The sequence below is a fragment of the Pleurodeles waltl genome, chromosome 8, assembly GCF_031143425.1.
Source record: "Pleurodeles waltl isolate 20211129_DDA chromosome 8, aPleWal1.hap1.20221129, whole genome shotgun sequence".
Lineage (NCBI taxonomy): Eukaryota > Metazoa > Chordata > Amphibia > Caudata > Salamandridae > Pleurodeles > Pleurodeles waltl.
In genome coordinates this window covers 189,035,948-189,060,566 of record NC_090447.1, presented here as the reverse complement: position 1 = coordinate 189,060,566, position 24,619 = coordinate 189,035,948, and the positions used below count along the sequence as shown (strand labels likewise).

General features: G+C 31.1%; 24 non-coding genes across 24 annotated transcripts; all 24 read right to left on the bottom strand.

Annotated features, from left to right (window-relative positions):
- Positions 1 to 36: 36 nt before the first annotated feature.
- TRNAT-CGU (transfer RNA threonine (anticodon CGU)) lies at positions 37 to 109 on the bottom strand. Its single transcript has one exon. It is a non-coding gene; the product is annotated as a tRNA-Thr (tRNA).
- Positions 110 to 1,558: 1,449 nt separating this feature from the next.
- On the bottom strand, positions 1,559 to 1,632 carry TRNAT-AGU (transfer RNA threonine (anticodon AGU)). The gene has a single exon. It is a non-coding gene; the product is annotated as a tRNA-Thr (tRNA).
- Positions 1,633 to 2,056: 424 nt separating this feature from the next.
- TRNAT-CGU (transfer RNA threonine (anticodon CGU)) lies at positions 2,057 to 2,131 on the bottom strand. Its single transcript has one exon. It is a non-coding gene; the product is annotated as a tRNA-Thr (tRNA).
- Positions 2,132 to 3,578: 1,447 nt separating this feature from the next.
- Positions 3,579 to 3,649, bottom strand: TRNAT-AGU (transfer RNA threonine (anticodon AGU)). The gene has a single exon. It is a non-coding gene; the product is annotated as a tRNA-Thr (tRNA).
- A 429-nt stretch (positions 3,650 to 4,078) lies between these two features.
- On the bottom strand, positions 4,079 to 4,151 carry TRNAT-CGU (transfer RNA threonine (anticodon CGU)). Its single transcript has one exon. It is a non-coding gene; the product is annotated as a tRNA-Thr (tRNA).
- A 1,449-nt stretch (positions 4,152 to 5,600) lies between these two features.
- TRNAT-AGU (transfer RNA threonine (anticodon AGU)) lies at positions 5,601 to 5,674 on the bottom strand. The gene has a single exon. It is a non-coding gene; the product is annotated as a tRNA-Thr (tRNA).
- A 419-nt stretch (positions 5,675 to 6,093) lies between these two features.
- Positions 6,094 to 6,166, bottom strand: TRNAT-CGU (transfer RNA threonine (anticodon CGU)). Its single transcript has one exon. It is a non-coding gene; the product is annotated as a tRNA-Thr (tRNA).
- A 1,447-nt stretch (positions 6,167 to 7,613) lies between these two features.
- Positions 7,614 to 7,687, bottom strand: TRNAT-AGU (transfer RNA threonine (anticodon AGU)). Its single transcript has one exon. It is a non-coding gene; the product is annotated as a tRNA-Thr (tRNA).
- A 426-nt stretch (positions 7,688 to 8,113) lies between these two features.
- Positions 8,114 to 8,186, bottom strand: TRNAT-CGU (transfer RNA threonine (anticodon CGU)). The gene has a single exon. It is a non-coding gene; the product is annotated as a tRNA-Thr (tRNA).
- A 1,449-nt stretch (positions 8,187 to 9,635) lies between these two features.
- Positions 9,636 to 9,709, bottom strand: TRNAT-AGU (transfer RNA threonine (anticodon AGU)). Its single transcript has one exon. It is a non-coding gene; the product is annotated as a tRNA-Thr (tRNA).
- Positions 9,710 to 10,135: 426 nt separating this feature from the next.
- On the bottom strand, positions 10,136 to 10,208 carry TRNAT-CGU (transfer RNA threonine (anticodon CGU)). Its single transcript has one exon. It is a non-coding gene; the product is annotated as a tRNA-Thr (tRNA).
- A 1,450-nt stretch (positions 10,209 to 11,658) lies between these two features.
- Positions 11,659 to 11,732, bottom strand: TRNAT-AGU (transfer RNA threonine (anticodon AGU)). The gene has a single exon. It is a non-coding gene; the product is annotated as a tRNA-Thr (tRNA).
- A 426-nt stretch (positions 11,733 to 12,158) lies between these two features.
- Positions 12,159 to 12,231, bottom strand: TRNAT-UGU (transfer RNA threonine (anticodon UGU)). Its single transcript has one exon. It is a non-coding gene; the product is annotated as a tRNA-Thr (tRNA).
- A 1,950-nt stretch (positions 12,232 to 14,181) lies between these two features.
- TRNAT-UGU (transfer RNA threonine (anticodon UGU)) lies at positions 14,182 to 14,254 on the bottom strand. Its single transcript has one exon. It is a non-coding gene; the product is annotated as a tRNA-Thr (tRNA).
- A 1,449-nt stretch (positions 14,255 to 15,703) lies between these two features.
- Positions 15,704 to 15,777, bottom strand: TRNAT-AGU (transfer RNA threonine (anticodon AGU)). The gene has a single exon. It is a non-coding gene; the product is annotated as a tRNA-Thr (tRNA).
- A 426-nt stretch (positions 15,778 to 16,203) lies between these two features.
- Positions 16,204 to 16,276, bottom strand: TRNAT-CGU (transfer RNA threonine (anticodon CGU)). The gene has a single exon. It is a non-coding gene; the product is annotated as a tRNA-Thr (tRNA).
- A 1,448-nt stretch (positions 16,277 to 17,724) lies between these two features.
- TRNAT-AGU (transfer RNA threonine (anticodon AGU)) lies at positions 17,725 to 17,798 on the bottom strand. Its single transcript has one exon. It is a non-coding gene; the product is annotated as a tRNA-Thr (tRNA).
- Positions 17,799 to 18,217: 419 nt separating this feature from the next.
- TRNAT-CGU (transfer RNA threonine (anticodon CGU)) lies at positions 18,218 to 18,290 on the bottom strand. The gene has a single exon. It is a non-coding gene; the product is annotated as a tRNA-Thr (tRNA).
- Positions 18,291 to 19,737: 1,447 nt separating this feature from the next.
- TRNAT-AGU (transfer RNA threonine (anticodon AGU)) lies at positions 19,738 to 19,811 on the bottom strand. The gene has a single exon. It is a non-coding gene; the product is annotated as a tRNA-Thr (tRNA).
- Positions 19,812 to 20,237: 426 nt separating this feature from the next.
- Positions 20,238 to 20,310, bottom strand: TRNAT-CGU (transfer RNA threonine (anticodon CGU)). Its single transcript has one exon. It is a non-coding gene; the product is annotated as a tRNA-Thr (tRNA).
- Positions 20,311 to 21,759: 1,449 nt separating this feature from the next.
- Positions 21,760 to 21,833, bottom strand: TRNAT-AGU (transfer RNA threonine (anticodon AGU)). The gene has a single exon. It is a non-coding gene; the product is annotated as a tRNA-Thr (tRNA).
- Positions 21,834 to 22,259: 426 nt separating this feature from the next.
- TRNAT-CGU (transfer RNA threonine (anticodon CGU)) lies at positions 22,260 to 22,332 on the bottom strand. Its single transcript has one exon. It is a non-coding gene; the product is annotated as a tRNA-Thr (tRNA).
- Positions 22,333 to 23,782: 1,450 nt separating this feature from the next.
- Positions 23,783 to 23,856, bottom strand: TRNAT-AGU (transfer RNA threonine (anticodon AGU)). The gene has a single exon. It is a non-coding gene; the product is annotated as a tRNA-Thr (tRNA).
- Positions 23,857 to 24,282: 426 nt separating this feature from the next.
- Positions 24,283 to 24,355, bottom strand: TRNAT-UGU (transfer RNA threonine (anticodon UGU)). Its single transcript has one exon. It is a non-coding gene; the product is annotated as a tRNA-Thr (tRNA).
- Positions 24,356 to 24,619: the final 264 nt, after the last annotated feature.

The following is a 24,619-nucleotide window of genomic DNA, read 5'->3' as shown; positions in this document are numbered from 1 at the left end:
GAAAAAATTCAATTCTATAAGTTTGGAGCAAAACAAAGGTGCTGCTGAGATTTGAACTCAGGATTTCCTGTTTACGAGACAGGTGCTTTAACCACTAAGCCACAGCACCTCTTACTCTTAAAATGATTGAATAACTGACTTAGTTGCCATTATTGCTTTTCAATCCCTTCTGTGGAGTCTTTTTTTATCTGTGTTATTACATTAAACATAAAAGAATTCGCCATCACTTAAGAAGAGTACCTAAGATTTAGTTAAAAAGTATTCATAAAAGTAGACTACATTTTTCAGTGGCCTACAAATTATTATTGTAGAGGATTGGATCACTTTTCTTCTTCAACTCTAGCACTTTCTTTTATATTTATCTTCCTCTTTGATATACCCTTCATTTTACATTCACAGTCTTGCTTCTGTCATCTCGAAAATACTCGGAATTTTATTTAGTATTAAGATGAACTTTTCAATAGTAAGTTAGTCAAATTTGTCATTTTAACATTATATCAAAGGATCATCTAATGAAAATAATCTGTTATTTAACTATGCAAAAGAGCACGGTGCTGTGGAGATTTGAACTCAGGATCTCCTGTTTATTAGACTGGCAGTCAAAGAAACTAAGCCAGAGAACTTTCATGACAAAGTTTACTGCAATTGCTAGTAGAATGGAGTGCAGTAGAAATCTGTTTTTTTATTTTTTTATTTTCTAAGTTGATACAACTCTGTTGTCAAACTCTATAGGTGAGAAGATCAAATTTATTTAAGAATACTTCCTTAATGAGTGACTTACCCTACTTATAGAAGATTGAATTATGTGTTGTGAGTAAAATGCATTGGTTAAATTGAACTCTTAATTTATTTGTCGTCTCTTTCCTTTTCTTTGACATTCTCTTTTCCCCTATTCATTTATGGTATTACTTTTGAATTCTGCAAAACACCAAGTGTTTGTTTCATTTGGAGATCAAGCATTCTAAAGTCAACAGAACACTACTCTTGTTTTTAAACTTTATTGAACGTTTACTTGAAGAAATTGAATTTTAAAAGTTTGGACTAAATCTAAATTGTTGCTGGAATTTAAACACAGGACATCCTAGTTATGAGACAGGAGCTTTGACCACTAAACAACAGCACCTACTTATCTTACAAATATTGAATAACTGACTTAGTGGAGATGACTTGTCCTCAGTGCCTTTAGTGCAGTCTTCTTTATCTGTGGTGAAACGTTGAACAAAAAAGGATTCCCCATCACTTAACAAGAATACCTACATTTTAGTTAACAAGTACTTATAAAAGTAGATTACATTTTTGAGTGGTTTACAAATAATAATTGTAGAGGAATACATCAGTTGTCTTCAACTCTAAGGTTTTAGTTCATATATACCTTGCTATTTGATTTACTCTTCATTTTACATTCAAAATTTTGCTTCTGTTACCATGAAAATTCTCTGAATTTTATTTAATATTAAGATGAACTGTCTATTAGTAAGATGACTCAGATTTTTCATTTTTTAATTGTATCAGAGAGTATCTAAGGAAACTGTTCTGTAATTTAATAATAAAAATATCAAGGTGCTACTGAGATTTGAACTCAGGATCTCCTGTTTACTAGACAGGTGCTTTAACCAACTAAGCCACAGCACCTGCTTGACAAACGTCACTGGAATAGTTAGCTGAATGGAGTGAAATAGAAATCTTTTTTTTTTCATTTTCTTTTCTAAGTTCCCACAACTCTCTTTTTAAACACTATAGGTGAGAACACTAAATTTATTTTAAAATTCTTCCATAAGAGGTGGCTTACCGTTCTTTTAGACTATTGAATTATGTCTTGTGAGTGAAATGCATTACAAAAATTCAACTCTAAATTGAATTTTCTTCTCTTTCCTCTTTGTTATAATTCTCATTTCCCTTATTCATTCATTGCATTGCTTTGAAATTCTGCAAAATACCAAGGGCTTTTTTCATTATGAGATGAAGCATTCTAAAGTGAACAGGACACTACCCTTGTTTTGAAACTGTATTTAATATTTACTTGAAAAAATTCAATTCTATAAGTTTGGAGCAAAACTGATGTGCTACTGAGATTTGAACTCAGGATTTCCTGTTTACGAAACAGGCGCTTTAACCACTAAGCCACAGCACCTCTTACTCTTAAAATGATTGAATAACTGACTTAGTTGTCATTATTACTTTTCAATACCTTCTGTGGAGTCTTTTTTATCTGTGTTATTACGTTAAACATAAAATAATTCCCCATCACTTAAGAAGAGTACCTAAGATTTAGTTAAAAAGTATTCATAAAAGTAGACTACATTTTTCAGTGGCTCACAAATTATTATTGTAGAGGATTGTATCACTTTTCTTCTTTAACTCTAGCACTTTATTTTATATTTATCTTCTTATTTGATATACCCTTCATTTTACATTCACAGTCTTGCTTCTGTCATCTCGAAAATACTCGGAATTTTATTTAGTATTAAGATGAACTGTTCAATTGTAAGTTACTCAAATTTTTCATTTTAACATTATATCAAAGCATCATCTAATGAAAATAATCTGTTATTTAACTATGAAAAAGAGCACGGTGTTGTGGAGATTTGAACTCAGGATCTCCTGTTTATTAGACGGGCAGTCAAAGCAACTAAGCCAGAGAACTTTCATGACAAAGTTTACTGCAATTGCTAGTAGAATGGAGTGCAGTAGAAATCTGTTTTTTAAAATTTTATTTTCTAAGTTGATACAACTCTGTTTTCAAACTCTATGGGTGAGAAGATCAAATTTATTTAAGAATACTTCCTTAATGAGTGACTTACCCTACTTATAGAAGATTGAATTATGTGTTGTGAGTAAAATGCATTGGTTAAATTGAACTCTTAATTTATTTGTCGTCTCTTTCCTTTTCTTTGACATTCTCTTTTCCCCTATTCATTTATGGTATTACTTTCGAATTCTGCAAAACACCAAGTGTTTGTTTCATTTGGAGATCAAGCATTCTAAAGTCAACAGAACACTACTCTTGTTTTTAAACTTTATTGAACGTTTACTTGAAGAAATAGAATTTTAAAAGTTTGGACTAAATCTAAATTGTTGCTGGAATTTAAACACAGGACATCCTAGTTATGAGACAGGAGCTTTGACCACTAAACAACAGCACCTACTTATCTTACAAATATTGAATAACTGACTTAGTGGAGATGACTTGTCCTCAGTGCCTTTAGTGCAGTCTTCTTTATCTGTGGTGAAACGTTGAACAAAAAAGGATTCCCCATCACTTAACAAGAATATCTACATTTTAGTTAACAAGTACTTATAAAAGTAGATTACATTTTTGAGTGGTTTACAAATAATAATTGTAGAGGAATACATCAGTTGTCTTCACCTCTAAGGTTTTAGTTCATATATACCTTGCTATTTGATTTACTCTTCATTTTACATTAAAAGTTTTGCTTCTGTTACCATTAAAATTCTCTGAATTTTATTTAATATTAAGATGAACTGTCTATTAGTAAGATGACTCAGATTTTTCATTTTTTAATTGTATCAGAGAGTATCTAAGGAAACTGATCTGTAATTTAAGAATAAAAATATCAAGTTGCTGCTGAGATTTGAACTCAGGATCTCCTGTTTACTAGACAGGCGCTTTAACCAGCTAAGCCACGGCACCTGCTTGACAAACGTCACTGGAATAGTTAGCTGAATGGAGTGAAATAATAATCATTTTTTTTTCATTTTCTTTTCTAAGTTCCCACAACTCTCTTCTTAAACACTATAGGTGAGAACACTAAATTTATTTAAAAATTCTTCCTTAAGAGGTGGGTTACCGTTCTTTTAGAATATAGAATTATCTCTTGTGAGTGAAATGCATTACAAAAATTCAACTCTAAATTGAATTTTCTTCTCTTTCCTCTTTGTTATAATTCTCAATTCCCTTATTCATTCATTGCATTGCTTTGAAATTCTGCAAAATACCAAGTGCTTTTTTCATTATGAGATGAAGCATTCTAAAGTGAACAGGACACTACTCTTGTTTTGAAACTGTATTTAATATTTACTTGAAAAAATTCAATTCTATAAGTTTGGAGCAAAACAAAGGTGCTGCTGAGATTTGAACTCAGGATTTCCTGTTTACGAGACAGGTGCTTTAACCACTAAGCCACAGCACCTCTTACTCTTAAAATGATTGAATAACTGACTTAGTTGCCATTATTGCTTTTCAATCCCTTCTGTGGAGTCTTTTTTTATCTGTGTTATTACATTAAACATAAAAGAATTCGCCATCACTTAAGAAGAGTACCTAAGATTTAGTTAAAAAGTATTCATAAAAGTAGACTACATTTTTCAGTGGCCTACAAATTATTATTGTAGAGGATTGGATCACTTTTCTTCTTCAACTCTAGCACTTTCTTTTATATTTATCTTCCTCTTTGATATACCCTTCATTTTACATTCACAGTCTTGCTTCTGTCATCTCGAAAATACTCGGAATTTTATTTAGTATTAAGATGAACTTTTCAATAGTAAGTTAGTCAAATTTGTCATTTTAACATTATATCAAAGGATCATCTAATGAAAATAATCTGTTATTTAACTATGCAAAAGAGCACGGTGCTGTGGAGATTTGAACTCAGGATCTCCTGTTTATTAGACTGGCAGTCAAAGAAACTAAGCCAGAGAACTTTCATGACAAAGTTTACTGCAATTGCTAGTAGAATGGAGTGCAGTAGAAATCTGTTTTTTTATTTTTTTATTTTCTAAGTTGATACAACTCTGTTGTCAAACTCTATAGGTGAGAAGATCAAATTTATTTAAGAATACTTCCTTAATGAGTGACTTACCCTACTTATAGAAGATTGAATTATGTGTTGTGAGTAAAATGCATTGGTTAAATTGAACTCTTAATTTATTTGTCGTCTCTTTCCTTTTCTTTGACATTCTCTTTTCCCCTATTCATTTATGGTATTACTTTTGAATTCTGCAAAACACCAAGTGTTTGTTTCATTTGGAGATCAAGCATTCTAAAGTCAACAGAACACTACTCTTGTTTTTAAACTTTATTGAACGTTTACTTGAAGAAATTGAATTTTAAAAGTTTGGACTAAATCTAAATTGTTGCTGGAATTTAAACACAGGACATCCTAGTTATGAGACAGGAGCTTTGACCACTAAACAACAGCACCTACTTATCTTACAAATATTGAATAACTGACTTAGTGGAGATGACTTGTCCTCAGTGCCTTTAGTGCAGTCTTCTTTATCTGTGGTGAAACGTTGAACAAAAAAGGATTCCCCATCACTTAACAAGAATACCTACATTTTAGTTAACAAGTACTTATAAAAGTAGATTACATTTTTCAGTGGTTTACAAATAATAATTGTAGAGGAATACATCAGTTGTCTTCAACTCTAAGGTTTTAGTTCATATATACCTTGCTATTTGATTTACTCTTCATTTTACATTCAAAATTTTGCTTCTGTTACCATGAAAATTCTCTGAATTTTATTTAATATTAAGATGAACTGTCTATTAGTAAGATGACTCAGATTTTTCATTTTTTAATTGTATCAGAGAGTATCTAAGGAAACTGTTCTGTAATTTAATAATAAAAATATCAAGGTGCTGCTGAGATTTGAACTCAGGATCTCCTGTTTACTAGACAGGTGCTTTAACCAACTAAGCCACAGCACCTTCTTGACAAACATCACTGGAATAGTTAGCTGAATGGAGTGAAATAGAAATCTTTTTTTTTTCATTTTCTTTTCTAAGTTCCCACAACTCTCTTTTTAAACACTATAGGTGAGAACACTAAATTTATTTTAAAATTCTTACATAAGAGGTGGCTTACCGTTCTTTTAGACTATTGAATTATGTCTTGTGAGTGAAATGCATTACAAAAATTCATCTCTAAATTGAATTTTCTTCTCTTTGTTATAATTCTCATTTCCCTTATTCATTCATTGCATTGCTTTGAAATTCTGCAAAATACCAAGTGCTTTTTTTATTATGAGATGAAGCATTCTAAAGTGAACAGGACACTACCCTTGTTTTGAAACTGTATTTAATATTTACTTGAAAAAATTCAATTCTATAAGTTTGGAGCAAAACTGAGGAGCTACTGAGATTTGAACTCAGGATTTCCAGTTTACGAGACAGGCGCTTTAACCACTAAGCCACAGCACCTCTTACTCTGAAAATGATTGAATAACTGACTTAGTTGTCATTATTGCTTTTCAATACCTTCTGTGGAGTCTTTTTTATCTGTGTTATTACGTTAAACATAAAAGAATTCCCCATCACTTAAGAAGAGTACCTAAGATTTAGTTAAAAAGTATTCATAAAAGTAGACTACATTTTTCAGTGGCTCACAAATTATTATTGTAGAGGATTGTATCACTTTTCTTCTTTAACTTTAGCACTTTTTTTTATATTTATCTTCTTATTTGATATACCCTTCATTTTACATTCACAGTTTTGCTTCTGTCATCTCGAAAATACTCGGAATTTTATTTAGTATTAAGATGAACTGTTCAATTGTAAGTTACTCAAATTTTTCATTTTAACATTATATCAAAGGATCATCTAATGAAAATAATCTGTTATTTAACTATGAAAAAGAGCACGGTGTTGTGGAGATTTGAACTCAGGATCTCCTGTTTAATAGACGGGCAGTCAAAGCAACTAAGTCAGAGAACTTTCATGACAAAGTTTACTGCAATTGCTAGTAGAATGGAGTGCAGTAGAAATCTGTTTTTTTAAATTTTATTTTCTAAGTTGATTCAACTCTGTTGTCAAACTCTATGGGTGAGAAGATCAAATTTATTTAAGAATACTTCCTTAATGAGTGACTTACCCTACTTATAGAAGATTGAATTATGTGTTGTGAGTAAAATGCATTGGTTAAATTGAACTCTTAATTTATTTGTCGTCTCTTTCCTTTTCTTTGACATTCTCTTTTCCCCTATTCATTTATGGTATTACTTTCGAATTCTGCAAAACACCAAGTGTTTGTTTCATTTGGAGATCAAGCATTCTAAAGTCAACAGAACACTACTCTTGTTTTTAAACTTTATTGAACGTTTACTTGAAGAAATTGAATTTTAAAAGTTTGGACTAAATCTAAATTGTTGCTGGAATATAAACACAGGACATCCTAGTTATGAGGCAGGAGCTTTGACCACTAAACAACAGCACCTACTTATCTTACAAATATTGAATAACTGACTTAGTGGAGATGACTTGTCCTCAGTGCCTTTAGTGCAGTCTTCTTTATCTGTGGTGAAACGTTGAACAAAAAAGGATTCCCCATCACTTAACAAGAATATCTACATTTTAGTTAACAAGTACTTATAAAAGTAGATTACATTTTTGAGTGGTTTACAAATAATAATTGTAGAGGAATACATCAGTTGTCTTCACCTCTAAGGTTTTAGTTCATATATACCTTGCTATTTGATTTACTCTTCATTTTACATTCAAAGTTTTGCTTCTGTTACCATTAAAATTCTCTGAATTTTATTTAATATTAAGATGAACTGTCTATTAGTAAGATGACTCAGATTTTTCATTTTTTAATTGAATCAGAGAGTATCTAAGGAAACTGATCTGTAATTTAAGAATAAAAATATCAAGGTGCTGCTGAGATTTGAACTCAGGATCTCCTGTTTACTAGACAGGCGCTTTAACCAGCTAAGCCACAGCACCTGCTTGACAAACGTCACTGGAATAGTTAGCTGAATGGAGTGAAATAGAAATCATTTTTTTTTCATTTTCTTTTCTAAGTTCCCACAACTCTCTTCTTAAACACTATAGGTGAGAACACTAAATTTATTTAAAAATTCTTCCTTAAGAGGTGGGTTACCGTTCTTTTAGAATATAGAATTATCTCTTGTGAGTGAAATGCATTACAAAAATTCAACTCTAAATTTAATTTTCTTCTCTTTCCTCTTTGTTATAATTCTCAATTCCCTTATTCATTCATTGCATTGCTTTGAAATTCTGCAAAATACCAAGTGCTTTTTTCATTATGAGATGAAGCATTCTAAAGTGAACAGGACACTACTCTTGTTTTGAAACTGTATTTAATATTTACTTGAAAAAATTAAATTCTATAAGTTTGGAGCAAAACTGAGGTGCTGCTGAGATTTGAACTCAGGATTTCCTGTTTACGAGACAGGCGCTTTAACCACTAAGCCACAGCACCTCTTACTCTTAAAATGATTGAATAACTGACTTAGTTGCCATTATTGCTTTTCAATACCTTCTGTGGAGTCTTTTTTTATCTGTGTTATTACGTTAAACATAAAAGAATTCCCCATCACTTAAGAAGAGTACCTAAGATTTTGTTAAAAACTATTCATAAAAGTAGACTACATTTTTCAGTGGCCTACAAATTATTATTGTAGAGGATTGTATCACTTTTCTTCTTCAACTCTAGCACTTTATTTTATATTTATCTTCCTCTTTGATATACCCTTCATTTTACATTCACAGTCTTGCTTCTGTCATCTCGAAAATACTCGGAATTTTATTTAGTATTAAGATGAACTGTTCAATAGTAAGTTACTCAAATTTTTCATTTTAACATTATATCAAAGGATCATCTAATGAAAATAATCTGTTATTTAACTATGAAAAAGAGCACGGTGCTGTGGAGATTTGAACTCAGGATCTCCTGTTTATTAGACTGGCAGTCAAAGAAACTAAGCCAGAGAACTTTCATGACAAAGTTTACTGCAATTGCTAGTAGAATGGAGTGCAGTAGAAATCTGTTTTTTTTAAATTTTATTTTCTAAGTTGATACAACTCTGTTGTCAAACTCTATAGGTGAGAAGATCAAATTTATTTAAGAATACTTCCTTAATGAGTGACTTACCCTACTTATAGAAGATTGAATTATGTGTTGTGAGTAAAATGCATTGGTTAAATTGAACTCTTAATTTATTTATCGTCTCTTTCCTTTTCTTTGACATTTTCTTTTCACCTATTCATTTATGGTATTACTTTCGAATTCTGCAAAACACCAAGTGTTTGTTTCATTTGGAGATCAAGCATTCTAAAGTCAGCAGAACACTACTCTTGTTTTTAAGCTTTATTGAACGTTTACTTGAAGAAATTGAATTTTAAAAGTTTGGACTAAATCTAAATTGTTGCTGGAATTTAAACACAGGACATCCTAGTTATGAGACAGGAGCTTTGACCACTAAACAACAGCACCTACTTATCTTACAAATATTGAATAACTGACTTACTGGAGATGACTTGTCCTCAGTGCCTTTAGTGCAGTCTTCTTTATCTGTGGTGAAACGTTGAACAAAAAAGGATTCCCCATCACTTAACAAGAATACCTACATTTTAGTTAACAAGTACTTATAAAAGTAGATTAAATTTTTGAGTGGTTTACAAATAATAATTGTAGAGGAATACATCAGTTGTCTTCACCTCTAAGGTTTTAGTTCATATATACCTTGCTATTTGATTTACTCTTCATTTTACATTCAAAGTTTTGCTTCTGTTACCATTAAAATTCTCTGAATTTTATTTAATATTAAGATGAACTGTCTATTAGTAAGATGACTCAGATTTTTCATTTTTTAATTGTATCAGAGAGAATCTAAGGAAACTAATCTGTAATTTAAGAATAAAAATATCAAGGTGCTGCTGAGATTTGAACTCAGGATCTCCTGTTTACTAAACAGGCGCTTTAACCAGCTAAGCCACAGCACCTGCTTGACAAACGTCACTGGAATAGTTAGCTGAATGGAGTGAAATAGAAATCATTTTTTTTTCATTTTCTTTTCTAAGTTCCCACAACTCTCTTCTTAAACACTATAGGTGAGAACACAACATTTATTTAAAAATTCTTCCTTAAGAGGTGGGTTACCGTTCTTTTAGAATATTGAATTATGTCTTGTGAGTGAAATGCATTACAAAAATTCAACTCTAAATTGAATTTTCTTCTCTTTCCTCTTTGTTATAATTCTCAATTCCCTTATTCATTCATTGCATTGCTTTGAAATTCTGCAAAATACCAAGTGCTTTTTTCATTATGAGATGAAGCATTCTAAAGTGAACAGGACACTACTCTTGTTTTGAAACTGTATTTAATATTTACTTGAAAAAATTCAATTCTATAAGTTTGGAGCAAAACTGAGGTGCTGCTGAGATTTGAACTCAGGATTTCCTGTTTACGAGACAGGCGCTTTAACCACTAAGCCACAGCACCTCTTACTCATAAAATGATTGAATAACTGACTTAGTTGCCATTATTGCTTTTCAATACCTTCTGTGGAGTCTTTTTTTATCTGTGATATTACGTTAAACATAAAAGAATTCCCCATCACTTAAGAAGAGTACCTAAGATTTAGTTAAAAAGTATTCATAAAAGTAGACTACATTTTTCAGTGGCTCACAAATTATTATTCTAGAGGATTGTATCACTTTTCTTCTTCAACTCTAGCACTTTATTTTATATGTATCTTCCTCTTTGATATACCCTTCATTTTACATTCACAGTCTTGCTTCTGTCATCTCGAAAATACTCGGAATTTTATTTAGTATTAAGATGAACTGTTCAATAGTAAGTTACTCAAATTTTTCATTTTAACATTATATCAAAGGATCATCTAATGAAAATAATCTGTTATTTAACTATGAAAAAGAGCACGGTGTTGTGGAGATTTGAACTCAGGATCTCCTGTTTATTAGACGGGCAGTCAAAGCAACTAAGCCAGAGAACTTTCATGACAAAGTTTACTGCAAATGCTAGTAGAATGGAGTGCAGTAGAAATCTGTTTTTTTTTTAATTTTATTTTCTAAGTTGATACAACTCTGTTGTCAAACTCTATAGGTGAGAAGATCAAATTTATTTAAGAATACTTCCTTAATGAGTGACTTACCCTACTTATAGAAGATTGAATTATGTGTAGTGAGTAAAATGCATTGGTTAAATTGAACTCTTAATTTATTTGTCGTCTCTTTCCTTTTCTTTGACATTCTCTTTTCCACTATTCATTTATGGTATTACTTTCGAATTCTGCAAAACACCAAGTGTTTGTTTCATTTGGAGATCAAGCATTCTAAAGTCAACAGAACACTACTCTTGTTTTTAAACTTTATTGAACGTTTACTTGAAGAAATTGAATTTTAAAAGTTTGGACTAAATCTAAATTGTTGCTGGAATATAAACACAGGACATCCTAGTTATGAGACAGGAGCTTTGACCACTAAACAACAGCACCTACTTATCTTACAAATATTGAATAACTGACTTAGTGGAGATGACTTGTCCTCAGTGCCTTTAGTGCAGTCTTCTTTATCTGTGGTGAAACGTTGAACAAAAAAGGATTCCCCATCACTTAACAAGAATATCTACATTTTAGTTAACAAGTACTTATAAAAGTAGATTACATTTTTGAGTGGTTTACACATAATAATTGTAGAGGAACACATCAGTTGTCTTCACCTCTAAGGTTTTAGTTCATATATACCTTGCTATTTGATTTACTCTTCATTTTACATTCAAAATTTTGCTTCTGTTACCATTAAAATTCTCTGAATTTTATTTAATATTAGGATGAACTGTCTATCAGTAAGATGACTCAGATTTTTCATTTTTTAATTGTATCAGAGAATATCTAAGGAAACTGATCTGTAATTAAAAAATACAAATAACAAGGTGCTGCTGAGATTTGAACTCAGGATCTCTTGTTTACTAGAAAGGTGCTTTAACCAGCTAAGCCACAGCACCTGCTTGACAAATGTCATTGGAATAGTTAACTGAATGGAGTGAAATAGAAATCATTTTTTTTTCATTTTCTTTTCTACGTTCCCACAACTCTCTTCTTAAACACTATAGGTGAGAACACAAAATTTATTTAAAAATTCTTCCTTAAGAGGTGAGTTACCGTTCTTTTAGAATATTGAATTATGTCTTGTGAGTGAAATGCATTACAAAAATTCAACTCTAAATTGAATTTTCTTCTCTTTCCTCTTTGTTATAATTCTCAATTCCCTTATTCATTCATTGCATTGCTTTGAAATTCTGCAAAATACCAAGTGCTTTTTTCATTATGAGATGAAGCATTCTAAAGTGAACAGGACACTACTCTTGTTTTGAAACTGTATTTAATATTTACTTGAAAAAATTCAATTCTATATGTTTGGAGCAAAACTGAGGTGCTGCTGAGATTTGAACTCAGGAATTCCTGTTTACAAGACAGGCGCTTTAACCACTAAGCCACAGCACTTCTTACTCTTAAAATGATTGAATAACTGACTTAGTTGCCATTATTGCTTTTCAATACCTTCTGTGGAGTCTTTTTTTATCTGTGTTATTACGTTAAACATAAAAGAATTTCCCATCACTTAAGAAGAGTACCTAAGATTTAGTTAAAAAGTATTCATAAAAGTAGACTACATTTTTCAGTGGCTCACAAATTATTATTGTAGAGGATTGTATCACTTTTCTTCTTCAACTCTAGCACTTTATTTTATATGTATCTTCCTCTTTGATATACCCTTCATTTTACATTCACAGTCTTGCTTCTGTCATCTCGAAAATACTCGGAATTTTATTTAGTATTAAGATGAACTGTTCAATAGTAAGTTACTCAAATTTTTCATTTTAACATTATATCAAAGGATCATCTAATGAAAATAATCTGTTATTTAACTATGAAAAAGAGCACGGTGTTGTGGAGATTTGAACTCAGGATCTCCTGTTTATTAGACGGGCAGACAAAGCAACTAAGCCAGATAACTTTCATGACAAAGTTTACTGCAAATGCTAGTAGAATGGAGTGCAGTAGAAATCTGTTTTTTTTTTAATTTTATTTTCTAAGTTGATACAACTCTGTTGTCAAACTCTATAGGTGAGAAGATCAAATTTATTTAAGAATACTTCCTTAATGAGTGACTTACCCTACTTATAGAAGATTGAATTATGTGTAGTGAGTAAAATGCATTGGTTAAATTGAACTCTTAATTTATTTGTCGTCTCTTTCCTTTTCTTTGACATTCTCTTTTCCACTATTCATTTATGGTATTACTTTCGAATTCTGCAAAACACCAAGTGTTTGTTTCATTTGGAGATCAAGCATTCTAAAGTCAACAGAACACTACTCTTGTTTTTAAGCTTTATTGAACGTTTAGTTGAAGAAATTGAATTTTAAAAGTTTGGACTAAATCTAAATTGTTGCTGGAATTTAAACACAGGACATCCTAGTTATGAGACAGGAGCTTTGACCACTAAACAACAGCACCTACTTATCTTACAAATATTGAATAACTGACTTAGTGGAGATGACTTGTCCTCAGTGCCTTTAGTGCAGTCTTCTTTATCTGTGGTGAAACGTTGAACAAAAAAGGATTCCCCATCACTTAACAAGAATACCTACATTTTAGGTAACAAGTACTTATAAAAGTAGATTACATTTTTGAGTGGTTTACAAATAATAATTGTAGAGGAATACATCAGTTGTCTTCAACTCTAAGGTTTTAGTTCATATATACCTTGCTATTTGATTTACTCTTCATTTTACATTCAAAATATTGCTTCTGTTACCATTAAAATTCTCTGAATTTTATTTAATATTAGGATGAACTGTCTATCAGTAAGATGACTCAGATTTTTCATTTTTTAATTGTATCAGAGAATATCTAAGGAAACTGATCTGTAATTTAAGAATACAAATAACAAGGTGCTGCTGAGATTTGAACTCAGGATCTCTTGTTTATTAGAAAGGTGCTTTAACCAGCTAAGCCACAGCACCTGGTTGACAAATGTCACTGGAATAGTTAGCTGAATGGAGTGAAATAGAAATCATTTTGTTTTCATTTTCTTTTCTAAGTTCCCACAACTCTCTTCTTAAACACTATAGGTGAGAACAATAAATGTATTTAAAAATTCTTCCTTAAGAGGTGGGTTACCGTTCTTTTAGAATATTGAATTATGTCTTGTGAGTGAAATGCATTACAACAATTCAACTCTAAATTGAATTTTCTTCTCTTTCCTCTTTGTTATAATTCTCAATTCCCTTATTCATTCATTGCATTGCTTTGAAATTCTGCAAAATACCAAGTGCTTTTTTCATTATGAGATGAAGCATTCTAAAGTGAACAGGACACTACTCTTGTTTTGAAACTGTATTTAATATTTACTTGAAAAAATTCAATTCTATATGTTTGGAGCAAAACTGAGGTGCTGCTGAGATTTGAACTCAGGAATTCCTGTTTACAAGACAGGCGCTTTAACCACTAAGCCACAGCACCTCTTACTCTTAAAATGATTGAATAACTGACTTAGTTGCCATTATTGCTTTTCAATACCTTCTGTGGAGTCTTTTTTTATCTGTGTTATTACGTTAAACATAAAAGAATTTCCCATCACTTAAGAAGAGTACCTAAGATTTAGTTAAAAAGTATTCATAAAAGTAGACTACATTTTTCAGTGGCTCACAAATTATTATTGTAGAGGATTGTATCACTTTTCTTCTTCAACTCTAGCACTTTATTTTATATTTATCTTCCTCTTTGATATACCCTTCATTTTACATTCACAGTCTTGCTTCTGTCATCTCGAAAATACTCAGAATTTTATTTAGTATTAAGATGAACTGTTCAATAGTAAGTTACTCAAATTTTTCATTTTAACATTATATCAAAGGATCATCTAATGAAAATAATCTGTTATTTAACTCTGAAAAAGAGCACGGTGTTGTGGAGATTTGAACTCAGGATCTCCTGTTTATTAGACTGGCAGTCAAAGAAACTAAGCCACAGAACTTTCATGACAAAGTTTACTGCAATTGCTAGTAGAATGGAGTGCAGTAGAAATCAGTTTTTTTTTAATTTTATTTTCTAAGTTGATACAACTCTGTTGTCAAACTCTATAGGCGAGAAGATCACATTTATTTAAGAATACTTCCTTAATGAGTGACTTACCCTACTTATAGAAGATTGAATTATGTGTTGTGAGTAAAATGCATTGGTTAAATTGAACTCTTAATTTATTTGTCGTCTCTTTCCTTTTCTTTGACATTTTCTTTTCACCTATTCATTTATGGTATTACTTTCGAATTCTGCAAAACACCAAGTGTTTGTTTCATTTGGAGATCAAGCATTCTAAAGTCAACAGAACACTACTCTTGTTTTTAAGCTTTATTGAACGTTTACTTGAAGAAATTGAATTTTAAAAGTTTGGACTAAATCTAAATTGTTGCTGGAATTTAAACACAGGACATCCTAGTTCTGAGACAGGAGCTTTGACCACTAAACAACAGCACCTACTTATCTTACAAATATTGAATAACTGACTTAGTGGAGATGACTTGTCCTCAGTGCCTTTAGTGCAGTCTTCTTTATCTGTGGTGAACCGTTGAACAAAAAAGGATTCCCCATCACTTAACAAGAATACCTACATTTTAGTTAACAAGTACTTATAAAAGTAGATTACATTTTTGAGTGGTTTACAAATAATAATTGTAGAGGAATACATCAGTTGTCTTCACCTCTAAGGTTTTAGTTCATATATACCTTGCTATTTGATTTACTCTTCATTTTACATTCAAAGTTTTGCTTCTGTTACCATTAAAATTCTCTGAATTTTATTTAATATTAAGATGAACTGTCTATTAGTAAGATGACTCAGATTTTTCATTTTTTAATTGTATCAGAGAGAATCTAAGGAAACTAATCTGTAATTTAAGAATAAAAATATCAAGGTGCTGCTGAGATTTGAACTCAGGATCTCCTGTTTACTAAACAGGCGCTTTAACCAGCTAAGCCACAGCACCTGCTTGACTAACGTCACTGGAATAGTTAGCTGAATGGAGTGAAATAGAAATCATTTTTTTTTCATTTTCTTTTCTAAGTTCCCACAACTCTCTTCTTAAACACTATAGGTGAGAACACAAAATTTATTTAAAAATTCTTCCTTAAGAGGTGGGTTACCGTTCTTTTAGAATATTGAATTATGTCTTGTGAGTGAAATGCATTACAAAAATTCAACTCTAAATTGAATTTTCTTCTCTTTCCTCTTTGTTATAATTCTCAATTCCCTTATTCATTCATTGCATTGCTTTGAAATTCTGCAAAATACCAAGTGCTTTTTTCATTATGAGATGAAGCATTCTAAAGTGAACAGGACACTACTCTTGTTTTGAAACTGTATTTAATATTTACTTGAAAAAATTCAATTCTATAAGTTTGGAGCAAAACTGAGGTGCTGCTGAGATTTGAACTCAGGATTTCCTGTTTACGAGACAGGCGCTTTAACCACTAAGCCACAGAACCTCTTACTCATAAAATGATTGAATAACTGACTTAGTTGCCATTATTGCTTTTCAATACCTTCTGTGGAGTCTTTTTTTATCTGTGATATTACGTTAAACATAAAAGAATTCCCCATCACTTAAGAAGAGTACCTAAGATTTAGTTAAAAAGTATTCATAAAAGTAGACTACATTTTTCAGTGGCTCACAAATTATTATTCTAGAGGATTGTATCACTTTTCTTCTTCAACTCTAGCACTTTATTTTATATGTATCTTCCTCTTTGATATACCCTTCATTTTACATTCACAGTCTTGCTTCTGTCATCTCGAAAATACTCTGAATTTTATTTAGTATTAAGATGAACTGTTCAATAGTAAGTTACTCAAATTTTTCATTTTAACATTATATCAAAGGATCATCTAATGAAAATAATCTGTTATTTAACTATGAAAAAGAGCACAGTGTTGTGGAGATTTGAACTCAGGATCTCCTGTTTAATAGACGGGCAGTCAAAGCAACTAAGTCAGAGAACTTTCATGACAAAGTTTACTGCAATTGCTAGTAGAATGGAGTGCAGTAGAAATCTGTTTTTTTAAATTTTATTTTCTAAGTTGATACAACTCTGTTGTCAAACTCTATGGGTGAGAAGATCAAATTTATTTAAGAATACTTCCTTAATGAGTGACTTACCCTACTTATAGAAGATTGAATTATGTGTTGTGAGTAAAATGCATTGGTTAAATTGAACTCTTAATTTATTTGTCGTCTCTTTCCTTTTCTTTGACATTCTCTTTTCCCCTATTCATTTATGGTATTACTTTCGAATTCTGCAAAACACCAAGTGTTTGTTTCATTTGGAGATCAAGCATTCTAAAGTCAACAGAACACTACTCTTGTTTTTAAACTTTATTGAACGTTTACTTGAAGAAATTGAATTTTAAAAGTTTGGACTAAATCTAAATTGTTGCTGGAATATAAACACAGGACATCCTAGTTATGAGACAGGAGCTTTGACCACTAAACAACAGCACCTACTTATCTTACAAATATTGAATAACTGACTTAGTGGAGATGACTTGTCCTCAGTGCCTTTAGTGCAGTCTTCTTTATCTGTGGTGAAACGTTGAACAAAAAAGGATTCCCCATCACTTAACAAGAATATCTACATTTTAGTTAACAAGTACTTATAAAAGTAGATTACATTTTTGAGTGGTTTACACATAATAATTGTAGAGGAACACATCAGTTGTCTTCACCTCTAAGGTTTTAGTTCATATATACCTTGCTATTTGATTTACTCTTCATTTTACATTCAAAGTTTTGCTTCTGTTACCATTAAAATTCTCTGAATTTTATTTAATATTAAGATGAACTGTCTATTAGTAAGATGACTCAGATTTTTCATTTTTTAATTGTATCAGAGAGTATCTAAGGAAACTGATCTGTAATTTAAGAATAAAAATATCAAGGTGCTGCTGAGATTTGAACTCAGGATCTCCTGTTTACTAGACAGGTGCTTTAACCAACTAAGCCACAGCACCTTCTTGACAAACATCACTGGAATAGTTAGCTGAATGGAGTGAAATAGAAATCTTTTTTTTTTCATTTTCTTTTCTAAGTTCCCACAACTCTCTTTTTAAACACTATAGGTGAGAACACTAAATTTATTTTAAAATTCTTACATAAGAGGTGGCTTACCGTTCTTTTAGACTATTGAATTATGTCTTGTGAGTGAAATGCATTACAAAAATTCATCTCTAAATTGAATTTTCTTCTCTTTGTTATAATTCTCATTTCCCTTATTCATTCATTGCATTGCTTTGAAATTCTGCAAAATACCAAGTGCTTTTTTTATTATGAGATGAAGCATTCTAAAGTGAACAGGACACTACCCTTGTTTTGAAACTGTATTTAATATTTACTTGAAAAAATTCAATTCTATAAGTTTGGAGCAAAACTGAGGAGCTACTGAGATTTGAACTCAGGATTTCCAGTTTACGAGACAGGCGCTTTAACCACTAAGCCACAGCACCTCTTACTCTGAAAATGATTGAATAACTGACTTAGTTGTCATTATTGCTTTTCAATACCTTCTGTGGAGTCTTTTTTATCTGTGTTATTACGTTAAACATAAAAGAATTCCCCATCACTTAAGAAGAGTACCTAAGATTTAGTTAAAAAGTATTCATAAAAGTAGACTACATTTTTCAGTGGCTCACAAATTATTATTGTAGAGGATTGTATCACTTTTCTTCTTTAACTTTAGCACTTTTTTTTATATTTATCTTCTTATTTGATATACCCTTCATTTTACATTCACAGTTTTGCTTCTGTCATCTCGAAAATACTCGGAATTTTATTTAGTATTAAGATGAACTGTTCAATTGTAAGTTACTCAAATTTTTCATTTTAACATTATATCAAAGGATCATCTAATGAAAATAATCTGTTATTTAACTATGAAAAAGAGCACGGTGTTGTGGAGATTTGAACTCAGGATCTCCTGTTTAATAGACGGGCAGTCAAAGCAACTAAGTCAGAGAACTTTCATGACAAAGTTTACTGCAATTGCTAGTAGAATGGAGTGCAGTAGAAATCTGTTTTTTTAAATTTTATTTTCTAAGTTGATTCAACTCTGTTGTCAAACTCTATGGGTGAGAAGATCAAATTTATTTAAGAATACTTCCTTAATGAGTGACTTACCCTACTTATAGAAGATTGAATTATGTGTTGTGAGTAAAATGCATTGGTTAAATTGAACTCTTAATTTATTTGTCGTCTCTTTCCTTTTCTTTGACATTCTCTTTTCCCCTATTCATTTATGGTATTACTTTCGAATTCTGCAAAACACCAAGTGTTTGTTTCATTTGGAGATCAAGCATTCTAAAGTCAACAGAACACTACTCTTGTTTTTAAACTTTATTGAACGTTTACTTGAAGAAATTGAATTTTAAAAGTTTGGACTAAATCTAAATTGTTGCTGGAATATAAACACAGGACATCCTAGTTATGAGGCAGGAGCTTTGACCACTAAACAACAGCACCTACTTATCTTACAAATATTGAATAACTGACTTAGTGGAGATGACTTGTCCTCAGTGCCTTTAGTGCAGTCTTCTTTATCTGTGGTGAAACGTTGAACAAAAAAGGATTCCCCATCACTTAACAAGAATATCTACATTTTAGTTAACAAGTACTTATAAAAGTAGATTACATTTTTGAGTGGTTTACAAATAATAATTGTAGAGGAATACATCAGTTGTCTTCACCTCTAAGGTTTTAGTTCATATATACCTTGCTATTTGATTTACTCTTCATTTTACATTCAAAGTTTTGCTTCTGTTACCATTAAAATTCTCTGAATTTTATTTAATATTAAGATGAACTGTCTATTAGTAAGATGACTCAGATTTTTCATTTTTTAATTGAATCAGAGAGTATCTAAGGAAACTGATCTGTAATTTAAGAATAAAAATATCAAGGTGCTGCTGAGATTTGAACTCAGGATCTCCTGTTTACTAGACAGGCGCTTTAACCAGCTAAGCCACAGCACCTGCTTGACAAACGTCACTGGAATAGTTAGCTGAATGGAGTGAAATAGAAATCATTTTTTTTTCATTTTCTTTTCTAAGTTCCCACAACTCTCTTCTTAAACACTATAGGTGAGAACACTAAATTTATTTAAAAATTCTTCCTTAAGAGGTGGGTTACCGTTCTTTTAGAATATAGAATTATCTCTTGTGAGTGAAATGCATTACAAAAATTCAACTCTAAATTTAATTTTCTTCTCTTTCCTCTTTGTTATAATTCTCAATTCCCTTATTCATTCATTGCATTGCTTTGAAATTCTGCAAAATACCAAGTGCTTTTTTCATTATGAGATGAAGCATTCTAAAGTGAACAGGACACTACTCTTGTTTTGAAACTGTATTTAATATTTACTTGAAAAAATTAAATTCTATAAGTTTGGAGCAAAACTGAGGTGCTGCTGAGATTTGAACTCAGGATTTCCTGTTTACGAGACAGGCGCTTTAACCACTAAGCCACAGCACCTCTTACTCTTAAAATGATTGAATAACTGACTTAGTTGCCATTATTGCTTTTCAATACCTTCTGTGGAGTCTTTTTTTATCTGTGTTATTACGTTAAACATAAAAGAATTCCCCATCACTTAAGAAGAGTACCTAAGATTTTGTTAAAAACTATTCATAAAAGTAGACTACATTTTTCAGTGGCCTACAAATTATTATTGTAGAGGATTGTATCACTTTTCTTCTTCAACTCTAGCACTTTATTTTATATTTATCTTCCTCTTTGATATACCCTTCATTTTACATTCACAGTCTTGCTTCTGTCATCTCGAAAATACTCGGAATTTTATTTAGTATTAAGATGAACTGTTCAATAGTAAGTTACTCAAATTTTTCATTTTAACATTATATCAAAGGATCATCTAATGAAAATAATCTGTTATTTAACTATGAAAAAGAGCACGGTGCTGTGGAGATTTGAACTCAGGATCTCCTGTTTATTAGACTGGCAGTCAAAGAAACTAAGCCAGAGAACTTTCATGACAAAGTTTACTGCAATTGCTAGTAGAATGGAGTGCAGTAGAAATCTGTTTTTTTTAAATTTTATTTTCTAAGTTGATACAACTCTGTTGTCAAACTCTATAGGTGAGAAGATCAAATTTATTTAAGAATACTTCCTTAATGAGTGACTTACCCTACTTATAGAAGATTGAATTATGTGTTGTGAGTAAAATGCATTGGTTAAATTGAACTCTTAATTTATTTATCGTCTCTTTCCTTTTCTTTGACATTTTCTTTTCACCTATTCATTTATGGTATTACTTTCGAATTCTGCAAAACACCAAGTGTTTGTTTCATTTGGAGATCAAGCATTCTAAAGTCAGCAGAACACTACTCTTGTTTTTAAGCTTTATTGAACGTTTACTTGAAGAAATTGAATTTTAAAAGTTTGGACTAAATCTAAATTGTTGCTGGAATTTAAACACAGGACATCCTAGTTATGAGACAGGAGCTTTGACCACTAAACAACAGCACCTACTTATCTTACAAATATTGAATAACTGACTTACTGGAGATGACTTGTCCTCAGTGCCTTTAGTGCAGTCTTCTTTATCTGTGGTGAAACGTTGAACAAAAAAGGATTCCCCATCACTTAACAAGAATACCTACATTTTAGTTAACAAGTACTTATAAAAGTAGATTAAATTTTTGAGTGGTTTACAAATAATAATTGTAGAGGAATACATCAGTTGTCTTCACCTCTAAGGTTTTAGTTCATATATACCTTGCTATTTGATTTACTCTTCATTTTACATTCAAAGTTTTGCTTCTGTTACCATTAAAATTCTCTGAATTTTATTTAATATTAAGATGAACTGTCTATTAGTAAGATGACTCAGATTTTTCATTTTTTAATTGTATCAGAGAGAATCTAAGGAAACTAATCTGTAATTTAAGAATAAAAATATCAAGGTGCTGCTGAGATTTGAACTCAGGATCTCCTGTTTACTAAACAGGCGCTTTAACCAGCTAAGCCACAGCACCTGCTTGACAAACGTCACTGGAATAGTTAGCTGAATGGAGTGAAATAGAAATCATTTTTTTTTCATTTTCTTTTCTAAGTTCCCACAACTCTCTTCTTAAACACTATAGGTGAGAACACAACATTTATTTAAAAATTCTTCCTTAAGAGGTGGGTTACCGTTCTTTTAGAATATTGAATTATGTCTTGTGAGTGAAATGCATTACAAAAATTCAACTCTAAATTGAATTTTCTTCTCTTTCCTCTTTGTTATAATTCTCAATTCCCTTATTCATTCATTGCATTGCTTTGAAATTCTGCAAAATACCAAGTGCTTTTTTCATTATGAGATGAAGCATTCTAAAGTGAACAGGACACTACTCTTGTTTTGAAACTGTATTTAATATTTACTTGAAAAAATTCAATTCTATAAGTTTGGAGCAAAACTGAGGTGCTGCTGAGATTTGAACTCAGGATTTCCTGTTTACGAGACAGGCGCTTTAACCACTAAGCCACAGCACCTCTTACTCATAAAATGATTGAATAACTGACTTAGTTGCCATTATTGCTTTTCAATACCTTCTGTGGAGTCTTTTTTTATCTGTGATATTACGTTAAACATAAAAGAATTCCCCATCACTTAAGAAGAGTACCTAAGATTTAGTTAAAAAGTATTCATAAAAGTAGACTACATTTTTCAGTGGCTCACAAATTATTATTCTAGAGGATTGTATCACTTTTCTTCTTCAACTCTAGCACTTTATTTTATATGTATCTTCCTCTTTGATATACCCTTCATTTTACATTCACAGTCTTGCTTCTGTCATCTCGAAAATACTCGGAATTTTATTTAGTATTAAGATGAACTGTTCAATAGTAAGTTACTCAAATTTTTCATTTTAACATTATATCAAAGGATCATCTAATGAAAATAATCTGTTATTTAACTATGAAAAAGAGCACGGTGTTGTGGAGATTTGAACTCAGGATCTCCTGTTTATTAGACGGGCAGTCAAAGCAACTAAGCCAGAGAACTTTCATGACAAAGTTTACTGCAAATGCTAGTAGAATGGAGTGCAGTAGAAATCTGTTTTTTTTTTAATTTTATTTTCTAAGTTGATACAACTCTGTTGTCAAACTCTATAGGTGAGAAGATCAAATTTATTTAAGAATACTTCCTTAATGAGTGACTTACCCTACTTATAGAAGATTGAATTATGTGTAGTGAGTAAAATGCATTGGTTAAATTGAACTCTTAATTTATTTGTCGTCTCTTTCCTTTTCTTTGACATTCTCTTTTCCACTATTCATTTATGGTATTACTTTCGAATTCTGCAAAACACCAAGTGTTTGTTTCATTTGGAGATCAAGCATTCTAAAGTCAACAGAACACTACTCTTGTTTTTAAACTTTATTGAACGTTTACTTGAAGAAATTGAATTTTAAAAGTTTGGACTAAATCTAAATTGTTGCTGGAATATAAACACAGGACATCCTAGTTATGAGACAGGAGCTTTGACCACTAAACAACAGCACCTACTTATCTTACAAATATTGAATAACTGACTTAGTGGAGATGACTTGTCCTCAGTGCCTTTAGTGCAGTCTTCTTTATCTGTGGTGAAACGTTGAACAAAAAAGGATTCCCCATCACTTAACAAGAATATCTACATTTTAGTTAACAAGTACTTATAAAAGTAGATTAAATTTTTGAGTGGTTTACACATAATAATTGTAGAGGAACACATCAGTTGTCTTCACCTCTAAGGTTTTAGTTCATATATACCTTGCTATTTGATTTACTCTTCATTTTACATTCAAAATTTTGCTTCTGTTACCATTAAAATTCTCTGAATTTTATTTAATATTAGGATGAACTGTCTATCAGTAAGATGACTCAGATTTTTCATTTTTTAATTGTATCAGAGAATATCTAAGGAAACTGATCTGTAATTAAAAAATACAAATAACAAGGTGCTGCTGAGATTTGAACTCAGGATCTCTTGTTTACTAGAAAGGTGCTTTAACCAGCTAAGCCACAGCACCTGCTTGACAAATGTCATTGGAATAGTTAACTGAATGGAGTGAAATAGAAATCATTTTTTTTTCATTTTCTTTTCTACGTTCCCACAACTCTCTTCTTAAACACTATAGGTGAGAACACAAAATTTATTTAAAAATTCTTCCTTAAGAGGTGAGTTACCGTTCTTTTAGAATATTGAATTATGTCTTGTGAGTGAAATGCATTACAAAAATTCAACTCTAAATTGAATTTTCTTCTCTTTCCTCTTTGTTATAATTCTCAATTCCCTTATTCATTCATTGCATTGCTTTGAAATTCTGCAAAATACCAAGTGCTTTTTTCATTATGAGATGAAGCATTCTAAAGTGAACAGGACACTACTCTTGTTTTGAAACTGTATTTAATATTTACTTGAAAAAATTCAATTCTATATGTTTGGAGCAAAACTGAGGTGCTGCTGAGATTTGAACTCAGGAATTCCTGTTTACAAGACAGGCGCTTTAACCACTAAGCCACAGCACTTCTTACTCTTAAAATGATTGAATAACTGACTTAGTTGCCATTATTGCTTTTCAATACCTTCTGTGGAGTCTTTTTTTATCTGTGTTATTACGTTAAACATAAAAGAATTTCCCATCACTTAAGAAGAGTACCTAAGATTTAGTTAAAAAGTATTCATAAAAGTAGACTACATTTTTCAGTGGCTCACAAATTATTATTGTAGAGGATTGTATCACTTTTCTTCTTCAACTCTAGCACTTTATTTTATATGTATCTTCCTCTTTG